The 12288-nt window shown below is 35.6% G+C and overlaps 1 protein-coding gene across 2 annotated transcripts in view; it reads left to right on the top strand.

The window, feature by feature from the left end:
- Positions 1-8856: 8856 nt before the first annotated feature.
- The window catches only part of LOC132099060 (scm-like with four MBT domains protein 2), a 31224-nt gene continuing 27792 nt past the window's right edge, over positions 8857-12288 (top strand). For both annotated transcript variants that reach the window (XM_059505484.1, XM_059505485.1), the window contains exon 1: positions 8857-8970. The gene's annotated coding sequence lies outside the window, so the exon portion shown is untranslated. The remainder of the gene's footprint in view (positions 8971-12288) is intronic.

Here is a 12288-nt window from a genome sequence, read left to right on the forward strand (position 1 = left end):
TGTTTACCAGCTCCACTGAACTGACTGAACTGATCTCACCAGCCAGCGCAACGCTGATCAGTAAAAACAGCGCAGCAAGAACATTGGCCTACTCTTTTTTCTTCTTCTTCTTCTTCTATAACGTTTTATGGCAGATGGCAAACCAACTTTTGGTGCATTTACCACCACTACCAACTGGAGTGAAAAGCACTAATAAGCAACTAATATATATATATATATACACAGTACAGACCAAAAGTTTGGAAACTATTTGTAATGTTTTTGAAATAAGTTTCTTCTGCTCATCAAGCCTGCATTTATTTGATCAAAATACAGAAAAAACAGTAATATTGTGAAATATTATTACAACTTAAAATAATAGTTTTCTTGAATATACTTTAAAAAAATAATTTATTCCTGTGATGCAAAGCTGAATTTTCAGCATCATTACTCCAGCCTTCAGTGTCACATGTAACATCCAGTCTATCACATGATCATAGAAATCATTCTAATATTCTGATTTATTATGAGTGTTGGAAACAGCTCTGCTGTCTAATATATTTGATGAATAAAAGGTTAAAAAGAACTGCATTTATTCAAAATAAAATAAAAATTCTAATAATATATATTATTTACTATCACTTTTTTATCAATGTAACACATCCTTGCTGAATAAAAGTATTGATTTTATTTAAAAAAAAAAAAAAAAGAAAGAAAAAAAATTACTGACCCCAGATTACTGACCAGTAGTGTATATTGTTATTACTAAATATTTATATTTTAAAAACATAGCTTCTTCTTTTTTTTTTTTACTTTTTATTCATCAAAGTATCCTAAAAAAGTATCACATGTAAAAAAAATATTAAGCAGCAGAACTGTTTCCAACTTTGATAATGAATCATCATATTAGAATGATTTCTAAAGGATCATGTGATAATGATCCTAAAAATTCAGTTTTGCATCACAGAAATAAATGATAATTTAAAGTATAATACATTTTAAAACAATTATTTTAAATTGTAATAATATATCACAATATTACATTTTTTTCTGTATTTTTGATCAAATAAATGCAGGCTTGATGAGCAGAAGAAACTTCTTTCAAAAACATTAAAAATAGTAATGTTTCCAAACTTTTGGTTTGAACTATATATATATATGTATATATATATATAAATTATGTATAATTCTCCTGATTAATCTTATTTCTTTAATGTATTTAACAATGGCACCATATCATTTTGAATGCTCTTTCAAAAGGCTTGATAAATTAAATGATTCAACACCCATATTTCTCACTTCCTTGATGAGTTTTAACTTTTCTTTTTCATATTTTGTACATTTTATTAAAACATGCTCTATTTCTTTCTCTTTCTCTTTGTTTCTGCTTTATTGCAAAAAATACATTGACCTGTTTCATGTTTTCCACAGAGTGATTTAATCTAAGATGCAAACACTACTCCCTGCAGAAGTTCATGTTTTTTTTCCTGCACATAACATAATGAAGATCAGTATTAAGTTATCACATTTGCTTATTGTCTTTCATATTACTACATGTAAACATAGTGTTAGCTACTTTGAAGCACATATATATTTCGGTGTAACGTTCAAAGCAGAAACTTTCATTATCCTCTTAGAATTAAAATAGTTGATGGTTTCGTTCATCAAGGCATATTTTGGGCTCTATTTTAACGATCTAAACGCAAAGTTTAAAGCGCATGGCGCAGGTGCACTCAGGGCGTCCAAATCCACTTTTGTTATTTTAACGACAGAAAAACGATCCGTGCTACAGGGTGCATTTTTGCAATGGGTTGTCCCTATTCTCTTAATGAGTAATGTACGTAACTTTCAATACACCAATCAGAGTGTCATCTCCCATTCCCTTTAAGAGCGAGATGCGCTCGCGCCACCGCAGATCGCTCTTTACATGCCGGAATTTGTTGGCGGAAAAGCTGAATGCTTCTCAAGCGAAACCAATCTGCTCGTGCGCGAAGTTAAAGCGCATGAGCAGATCATCAACGGGACAAGCAGAAATACACCAATGCTTCCTGAGGTGAAGAAGGCGTGGGATGAAGTAGAATTTTATTCATCATAAGTAGGCTATCATAAATTCTAATGCAAATGACTATCCATCATTACATTTTTATATTTATGTAGCCTACTCAATAATATTCTTTTACACTGTAATTTTGTTTTTAATATTTGGCATGTTTGTGTGTATGGCGCAGTCTATTTTCAGCTCCTTAAAATAGCAATGCGCCTGAACACACCTCTTTTTTAGATCAGCACGCCCATGGGTGCACAAATGGGCGCAAATGCATTTGCTTATTAAACGATGTGTCGCTGGACGGGAAAATGCGAACGGCGCTGGACTGAAACTAGCAAACACACTTGCACTGTGCCTTGCGTCGCATTCCACCGGGTGTATGATAGGGCCCTTTAAGTAGGCCTAAATTTTACATTTAAGGATATTTGTGTAACTGTAGTATATGATTATACTTGAAAAAAAGAGTAAAATGTAGGTCTACTGATACTTTTCTGTCAGGACATTCATTTTCTCTTACATAAACAATGGTTTTACTATAGTAAAAGGGCAGTAACCATGGATTGTCATTTTTTAACCCACAGTTTAACTATAAATATATGGTTAAAAAGTTGGTTAATTTTCATGTTTTCTGATAAACCTAAAACACAATGCAGTGTAAAATTCAAAATACATTTTATAGAATTTTTTTTACATACATTTACATACACTGTATGTTTTTTTTTTAAGATTTTAAAATTAATTAAATTGTATTTATTTATTTAATTTGGAGTGTAGAGAAAAGCTTTACAAACTGTATCCATTAGCCTATATAAAACTGCAATGTTAAAGTGGGCAGTATTGTGCTGAATGCAGAATGTGACATCAACAACAATAATAAATAAGTATCCATATCTATCTATCTATCTATCTATCTATCTATCTATCTATCTATCTATCTATCTATCTATCTATCTATCTATATATATATATGTTTAATATAGAAAACATGAAACAGGTCAATGTATTTTTATAATCAAGCAGAAATAATGTAATAAAAAGAAAAACAAGAAAATTAAAATTCTCCTGATTAATCTTATTTCTTTAATATATATATATATATATATATATATATATATATATATATATATATATATATATATATATATATATAGTGTTCCTATAGCTCAAGTGGTAGAGCATTGCGTTATAAAGCGGTTGGGGGTTCGATCCCCCGGGAACACATGATAGGTAAAAATTGATAGCCTCAATGCACTGTAAGTCGCTTTGGATAAAAGCGTCTGCTAAATACATACATTTAATTTAATATATATTAGTTGCTTATTAGTGCTTCTCACTCCAGTCCAGTTGGTAGTGGTAAATGCACCAAAAGTTGGTTTGCCATCCACCATAAAATGTTAAGAAGAAGAAAAAGAGTAATGTTCGCGCTGTGCAGTTTTGAGTTTTAACCATAGACAGTAAAAGAAATGATCAGCAGCGTCGCGCTGGTAAGATTAGTTCACGCGGCGCCAGTGTTGCCAGACGTATGATAATTATCGGATTTGTACGATAATTATCGGATTTGTACGATAATTTTTACCTCTGTACGATGTATGATCAATAATGAAAAAAATCACATAATGTACGATAATTTCAGAATTCTATGAAAATTTTAATGAGCGTAGTTGCAGTCATAGGGCTTCTTTACTCATACACGAAAACAGACGAGCAATAGTTGCGGTCCATGACAGCAAGAACCCCTTCAATATCTGGCAACACGCAGGATTCCGATGACAGCGACTCAGATGTGGAGTTAACTGCACCACGTAGCAACAACTAAATTCCTTCTTCATTGGACACGACAAAGCAAGTGTTAAAAATAAAATTAATATGTTTTAATATGCGCCACGACGCAGACAGTCACTGAAAATAATGGGATAGTATTTTGTCTCACTGCTTCCGTCCAACAATACGCCTTGTTATCTATTGTGGTAATTTGCAGGTCGTGTCAAAATGTTGCTGGTTTAGAATAGATCTTTTGACTCATGTACGATAATTTTCTTCCAGATACGATCATTTTGAACTTCTGGTACGATACTTGGACATTTCCGATCTGGCAACACTGCGCGGTGCTGTCAGTTCAGTGGAGCTGGTAAACACGTCCTCTCTGCGCTGTCGGCGAACGCTTTTTAATACCGCGCTGTTTCATCCTACTTTTGGTGTGTTTGGCTTCCCATACCCAAACACTTAGCTATATGCTGATGTGAATGCACTCACCAGGACAAACTTCTTTATTTTATTTAGTTATTTTGAATTATATTATATAGAGTACAATTAGATGTATTATACATTCTGAAAAATATTTTCTGAAAAAAAAATATTATAAATAAAATCATATGATAGCTAGGATATTTACCCTGGACGGGTTATTGCACCAGAAGAAGGTCATCTTACATCAGTTTTCAAAAGTAAATTTATATGAGAAAAAAAATCCCCTAGGTGTATTTATTATTTCATATTATTATAATAAAGATTAAAAGAAAATAATCACCAAATATGTATTTTACACCAAAAAAAAGAAAGAAAAAAAAACAGAATTTATTGATGGACCCTTTTAGAATAGGGAAATCAATTGTTCTCAATTCCATTGTATGTTACTGTACTGTACTTGTGTGATGCATCTGCTGAGCTCTTGGACCTTATAAAAAATTAACCATTCAAAAAACACAGAAAAATACATTTGTTTATCAGAAGTTACCACAGCAACCCAAAATAAAATAAATAAAAAAGAATGCTGCATCTCAACTTTATAAGCACTAAGTTAGTGTTGCTCAGCCTTTTTTAAGCCACTTCTCAGTAAAAGGAGAGTAATGGGGTGGGACTGCTTGGTTTTTTCAGCTTCAGTGATCCATAACTCTAAAGACATTAAGTCATGCAAAGAACTGGAACAGGAAGACATCTGAAACGTGTCAAACAGAAGAAATTACATTTGACTTCATAAGTAAAAATAATAATAATTATAGGACATATAAGCACAATGAGGTGCATTAATCAGCAACTACAAACTGTATTTGGTTTATTGATTATAAAAATGATACCATGGTAAATCAGTAGGAAATCACAAGTTTACAATCAATAACATTCGTTCAACAGATTCTTTTTTAATTTTTTTATTTACTAAGGTTGACTTTATTTACTATATTTATGTTTTGAAGTCATTAAAAAAGTATATCTTATGCTCACCCAGGCTACATTTATTTGATCAAAAATACAAAAACAATATGGAAATGTTATTACCATAACATTTGGCAACTCATAGACACATAAGAGCAGGATCCAATTGCTGATTATGATTTTTAAGATAACATTTTGGAATACAAGGGACACAAAGAACAAAACTGAGCCAGCCAACAAAACATACACAGAGGGACAACACCTGGCCAAAACCACATAAAACACTAAAGCTTATACACACGGGTAACAAGACGCAAGTGGAAACAATGAGGAAATAATAAGGAACTTGGAAGGGGTACAAGATTATAAAAAAAATATATGACAATAATTGCAGCTCCGGGACCACCGGAGTAAGGCCTGCCAGTTTTGGATCCTCCGAGACCACTGAAGCAGAGACCACCAGGCCTTGGACCTTCAAGACCACTGGTCTAAGGAGTGCTGGCACCATCAGGTTAGGGAAAGTTGGGACAACTGCAAGATTAAGGAGAGTTAGAACCACAAGTTAGGGAGTACTGAGACCAACAGACTTAGGACCAAAAGGCTAGAGAGCCCTGGGACAACCAGACTTGGAAGCACCTTGGAGACCACAGGTCTAGGGGTTGCTGTATTTGGACCACCTGGGACCACTGGGCTGGGGAATGCTGTGGTGGGACCACCAGGCTAGATTTCTCCCTTAAAATTGTATTGAGGAGGGAGAATGAGGGATGGGGAAATGCTGGGACTCATTGGGGAGCATGGATGTATCCCACAGTGTAGATTTTTATAGCATAATTAATGAACTGATCCAATTTGAAGTCACATCTGCCTCCTGGCAGACAAGACGTAACATGCTCATTGAGCCTGAAGTGATAGAAGTCCTTAAAGGCTTTCTCCTCTCAGTCCACAAAGCTGGCAGGAGCACAAAAGCATTCTCCTCAGCGGAGTCTCTCCCCTGCCAAAGGCACACAATCTAATCTGCTAGATTCATGGATAGCGGTCAGGACTTCTGTAACATTTGGTAAGTTAAGAACAAGGAAGAGCAGGATCTGATCGCAGATCATAATGAAATTAACAAATGCAAGAAACAGAAATCCAAGGAACAAATGAACAAAACTGAGCAAGCCGAAAAACATACACAAATGGGCATGACATGAACATGACCACAGGAAACACTAGAGCTTATAAACAAAGGGGTAACAAAGACAAGGAACTAATAAGAGGGAAACAGGAACTGAAGGCCCAGGACTTCAAACTAGTCAACACAACAAACACAGACAGAACTGTAATTACAATTTTAAATAACAGGTTTTTTTAATGTAATTTATTCCTGTGATGCAAAGCTGAATTTTCAGCAGCCAATACTTCTGTCTTCAGTGTCACGTGATGCTTCAGAAATCAAAATGCTTATTTGATGGTTTATTACTATTATAAATGTTGGAAATAGTAATGCATTTTTTGTAGAAACTGATACATTTTCTAAGGATCACTTATAAATATTTTGTAAACATTATAAATGTTCAGGTACTTACTGTAACTTTTGGTCCGTTTCACATTCTTGCTAAATAAAAGAAATCATTTAAACATTTTAAGATTGTATCTTTCAAAAACTAAAAATCTTACTGACTCTTAGTGTAGGTATATTATGAAATACATATGCACATATATTCCTAACAACCCAAGTAGGTCTCACGACTAACAGTAGGCACATACCCTCATTGCATTATGGGAGTGATTCCTCCCTCCACAGAGACTACTGGTATCCAGCTGAAAGAGGTAGCCTACAGTCATAGAAGTGCTCAAACATGCAAAAATAAAAAGAAAGAAATAGACTGTGTGTATAATAATAGCTGCCTTTGTTGTATTAATGATGCGTCTTGTCTAGAACCTTGTAGACAGGATATGGAAACTGCAAATTACTACTAAATTGTAGTAATTAATATTTGGGGTGATCATATAAAATACATCAAAGGAAATGCACATTTACATAGTAAAATTGTTGTTAGGTATCCTATAAATGTGTTTCATGTTAACGTCTAAATTAACTGTTAACCAAATCTTAATCAAAGTGATTAGTTCCACAGGTAAAAATCTTTGAAAGGGTCTTGTGCTTTGGAAATTTGTATACATATACTTTTCTGAAAGTCTGTATAACAAATGAAGAAATACCAGATAATGTCCAGAGCTAATTTCCCTTCAGGCAAGACTTTCAGTACTCTGCCACAGCATGAAGAGGATAAAGTATAGACCCACGTTGTCTATCTCCTCTCACAAGGTTGCTGCTCCAGCAGTGGCAATCTGTCCCTGGACGTGCTCGTCACAGTCTCCTCTGGTAGATTAAGCTCAAGGCATGAACCATCTGTTACTGTAACATCACTAAGTGGAAGTCGGCGCTTATTAGATGAGAGCAGTGTTTTTTTTTTTCTTTTTGGCTGTTGCTGGATAAGGAATTTCACCTTGTTTGTGCACATAGTGACCTGAATGTGTGAGTGGTTTAAAGTGTTGCTGGTGTTGCCTGATAAGCTAACCTATTTCTGCACTAATGCTAATGAGAACTTTTTGGAGAAAACTTTTTTTTTTTTTTTTTGCTGTGGAGGAGTAGTACTTTACAGTGCTGTAAACTGTACAGTATAATATTGATGTCAATCGAAATTCAGTACAGCAGTGAAAACTGTTACCACAGGATGGCAATAGAGGACAAGATGAGCACTGAATTTGCAAATCTGAAATAGGATTGCAATTTCGAAACAATTTAAAACTTTAATTTGCAGTTACATATACTGTGATATGTATTACATAAAGCTGTAATAAATGCATACTGTAAAATATATATTTGCCAGGTAACATAACAGCTTCTAAATGAATGGCTTCAAGTAAATTCAAGTGAAAAGTTTTAAGATGAGGCAGAAATAGACCATTAAGATATTTACCTTATGATTTATTTTTATTTTTTTTCAATGTAGCCTACATTGTCATATAATAAAACTAGTCATAGTTTTGTAAATGAAAGATATATTTACTTTAGCTATCTTGTTACTTTAGAAGAGGAAAGAAACGACCAATTAAATTCTAGAAACATAACGAAAATTCTTTCATTCATTATTCTTTCTGTCTGTGTTTCTTTCTTTCGTTTTAATTTGAAACATCACTGAATTATACTTACAAAAATGGAAGTACAAAGACACTCCTAATGTAAAACGGTCAAATGGGTTTTAAGAGTGAAGAAATAATCGAAAAGATGATCAAGATGAAAACCTAGTGAGGTTGCAAAAGCAGCCCCCTCTTGTTTACACTGTCTGTGTGCCAAAACCTAGTGAGTCATCTACATAGACAGCACTTCATGAGCATTTTCGCCGTGTTCCTGCCCAGCGTTTTTGGCCATCAAAATGTCTAAAGCGCCCAAAAACGATGCATGCGTCAATGATGCCCAAAAGTGCCTCACGCGCCTATGAATGCCCAATACTGTCCATGCAGGAGGCTCACAAGGTTTTAAGACACAGCCATGAGTTTCCCCACAGGAGAGAGGCGGAGGGTCGGGCGCATTTCTATTTATAATGGGCTGAACAAATTTTGCAGCTGTAAAGGTCAATGAAGGAGTCGGCTTGAAAATAATCTGTAGATTTGAGACATGCGCAGATGCGGGATGATGCCATATTGGACACACACACACAAACACACACACACACACACACAGCTCCTGCTTCAACCAGAACACCGGATCACTCAATTCAGATAGACGGGGGAAAAACACGCATAAGGTAAAAACTATATTATCAGCATGAACTTCATTCCGTGATAGTGATCGCGACTGACACGGACTCGTGCTTCTTTGCGCGAATTTCCGCGCCCAGGCGCTTTTTCCTCGTTAAAAACATTTGGAGGTTGTTCGTAACAGTCAGAAATATACAGACGCGTCTGTGTAAGAGTTGACAAAACGGTCCGAGAATTAAAGTAACCTCGTCTGTACATAACACGAACGTCGAGGGACAACACTTTCGATTCTGCCGATAAATATATTTACGATCCGAAGAGGCGCGCGCTGGAAATGTCGCTGAAAAATAACGTTTATGTAACAAGCGATTATTTTCGTGTCGTGCTCTTCCTCAAAGCGACTCTCGCGCTGTTATATTGACTTTATTTCCAAACTGCTTTCTGACCTCCTTTCGATTTCAAAGAATACAGCGTAGATATCGACTTGAGTTGATATTGTCGGGCGGTGTTTATATGAATGTTTTTGAACGTCACGAGCCGGTCGGCGCAGGCTACGTGATTCAGGTGCGCAGAATATGCGCCGAAATCCTCGCTCCTCATGTGTCAAATCCACTTTCAACATGGCGGGTTAAGGTTTGTTAAAACTGGCATGCCAAATCTTTGAAGAAGGAAAAAATAAAACCGCACTGCGTACGCATCCCGTTTTCGTTTCTTTCGCTGCACCTGGACGTGCTTTAATGAATTAAACTCAAAGTTGTCGTTTGGCGACGTCGGCGGAGTTTTTTTCCGCTGCAATACTTTTAGAGTGTGTGAAGTACAGTAGTGGATCACGCATGCTCACACAAATATTTCCTGTTTCGCTTTGTGCACTCTTCGCTGGGTGGGCTGACAAAGCCATCATTTTATTCGCATATCATTGCTGTTTATCAAACGCGCTTCCCCGTTTCCAAAAATGACACGCTTTGAGGGAAGAACAAACCGTCCTGTTCTTGTCGAAATTTCGCATTAAAAGTGATTAATTTTCGGCAAAATGAGAGCTATTTATTTGATTAACATTTCTATTAGTGGACGTCGCCGTAAATCCACGGGTTTTTATCCTTGATTTCATGCGGGCGGATTAAACTGATGCCAGTAATGAAAGGGAAATGGAGATGAACACAGATGAAATTATATGTATATTTAATACTGTCTTTAATTATCTGCATGACCTGAAAGAGATGAATACAGCAAGTCTCTTCATGTCTGCGCTTGTCATAAAGCCTAGGCTAAATGGCAGGCCAAGAAGCATTTGATTAATTAACCCGCTCATCCATGATAGCTAAATGAAGATAACATCTACACTTCAATAACACGGTTATTGAATTCATGGCATCCATGTGTTAAAACACTGCCTGACTGCGCAAGCTTCGAGAAAGCTCGACATTTGAATCGATTGTGCCCTCACAGTTGAGCCAGAAAACATTATTATTATTATTATTATTTTTTTTTTCATAAAGGCAAAATCTAAGTGCAGAAGAACAAGATTGATGCTGATGCGACACCTGTCCGGCGCTTAAAGGATGCGAGTTAAGCGGGATAAGAAGAGGGTGACCCGCTAATTAGCTAATGCCTCCCAAAAGTAGCCGAAGTCAAAACAAAAGGTTGTGGGCCCACGTCTAATATATTTTACATACAGCTTTATATACAACGTTTGGGGGTAATTAGCCTGTCATTCGCGGCATTCCACGGAAACGTTACAAGCGTAGCAGTGAAGGCAAATTATAGGCTATTTTGGGCTGCGCTAAATTCACTTTAACGTTTGCGATCTGAATATTAGGTTGCAGAGTATAGCCTATAATTCGCACACGTGTTGATTACGTAACACGTGAAGTAGGCCTTCTGGCAGGCAATATGTAAGGCATGGTAAACAAACAAACGCTGTTAGATGTGCAGGGAGAGATATCTGATATATGTCATAGGGTAATTAGATAGTTTACCCTCGGGTCGCACAGATCGGGTGACTGGCGTTGTTCTGGTGTGGATTGAATAATGCAATTTACACTCAGCCCATTCTGATGCAATGTCCTAATGAGGACGTCACTTTGAAAACAAATGTGGGTTGCCTCCAATTAGACAGACTTCCACATTTATTATGAGTCGTGTAATAAAACATCTTGCAGTGCAGGAATGAATGGTGTTTATTCTTATTCGGGATATAGCCTATATGGGCTTATGCATATCCTACACATAGTCTATTATCTATTGCATGAATTTCCCTTAATAATGCCAAAAGGTTTTTACAGAGAATGATAGGCTATGTCATGCTTATTTTTCTTTGGCTCATTAAAAAGAAAGGAAATGAATAATGTACCTTGGCGATGCCATCACGTTGTCATCATTTCAGTGCAAGACTAATGCATTACAGCACTGCATAATGATTTGCTATAAAAAATAAAATAAAGAAAAAGAATAAGTTGAAGGTCATAACATCAGGTTTAAATGTCAAAAAATGATAGTGAATTCATGTTATACATGTTTGTTTCAGTCCATTTGACTCACTATCCAGCAAGTTTTTTCACGAAGTAAATTCAGAGTGGTTGGTTTAACAATAATTTGGTACTTTGACATTGCATTTTTCTGTGTAAAAGGGAAATTGTTCTGAGAAATAGAATTAGCAATTTTACACTCCTTTTCACATGTTAAACATGAGAATAATTGAAGACTTTTATTTAATATATATATATAAGGCCCCAACAGAGGACTGATCAGACAGCTGTAATATATGCTGTAGGCCTGCTTGAGTTCACAACATGCATTGCAAATGAATTCATTAGGATGATCTATTCTTTCAGTTGTATCTTATGGAGTAACATTTTTTATGCTATCCTGCATGGTCCACTGGCCATTCCTGACATTATTGACTTCTCTAGCCAGTTTGCACACATAACGTGGGCAAAGTTAGCCAGTAGTATATGCTCTCAGCTTCTAGTGACGACCCATGGTTTTATGCAATCCAATACTTCTCCTAATTTATTATACATATTGCTTAGTCTTTGCTGCATTTACTTGTGCAATTGTTGTTGCACTTTGAGTTATTTATTTATGTTTTACTCAACATTATTGAGGTCCTAATGTATAATACTTTGATTTATTGTCCTCTCTATCGGTTCAAAATAAGTTTTTTTTTTTTATGGAGCTATTTCAGGAATCTTGCCATTAGCATTTTCATTTAATCCTGTTATATAGACTTTTCTGGAAAACATAAAGAAGTCAAATCATGGAGAAATAAACAAAAACAAAAAAATTATTTGTTTGCTGTAGGTACCAATTACAGTCAAGTTGATTTCATTGTATTGTCTTTAGGATCAACTGACCAAATAAATGTA

This window comes from Carassius carassius, chromosome 22 (genome assembly GCF_963082965.1).
Source record: "Carassius carassius chromosome 22, fCarCar2.1, whole genome shotgun sequence".
NCBI lineage: Eukaryota > Metazoa > Chordata > Actinopteri > Cypriniformes > Cyprinidae > Carassius > Carassius carassius.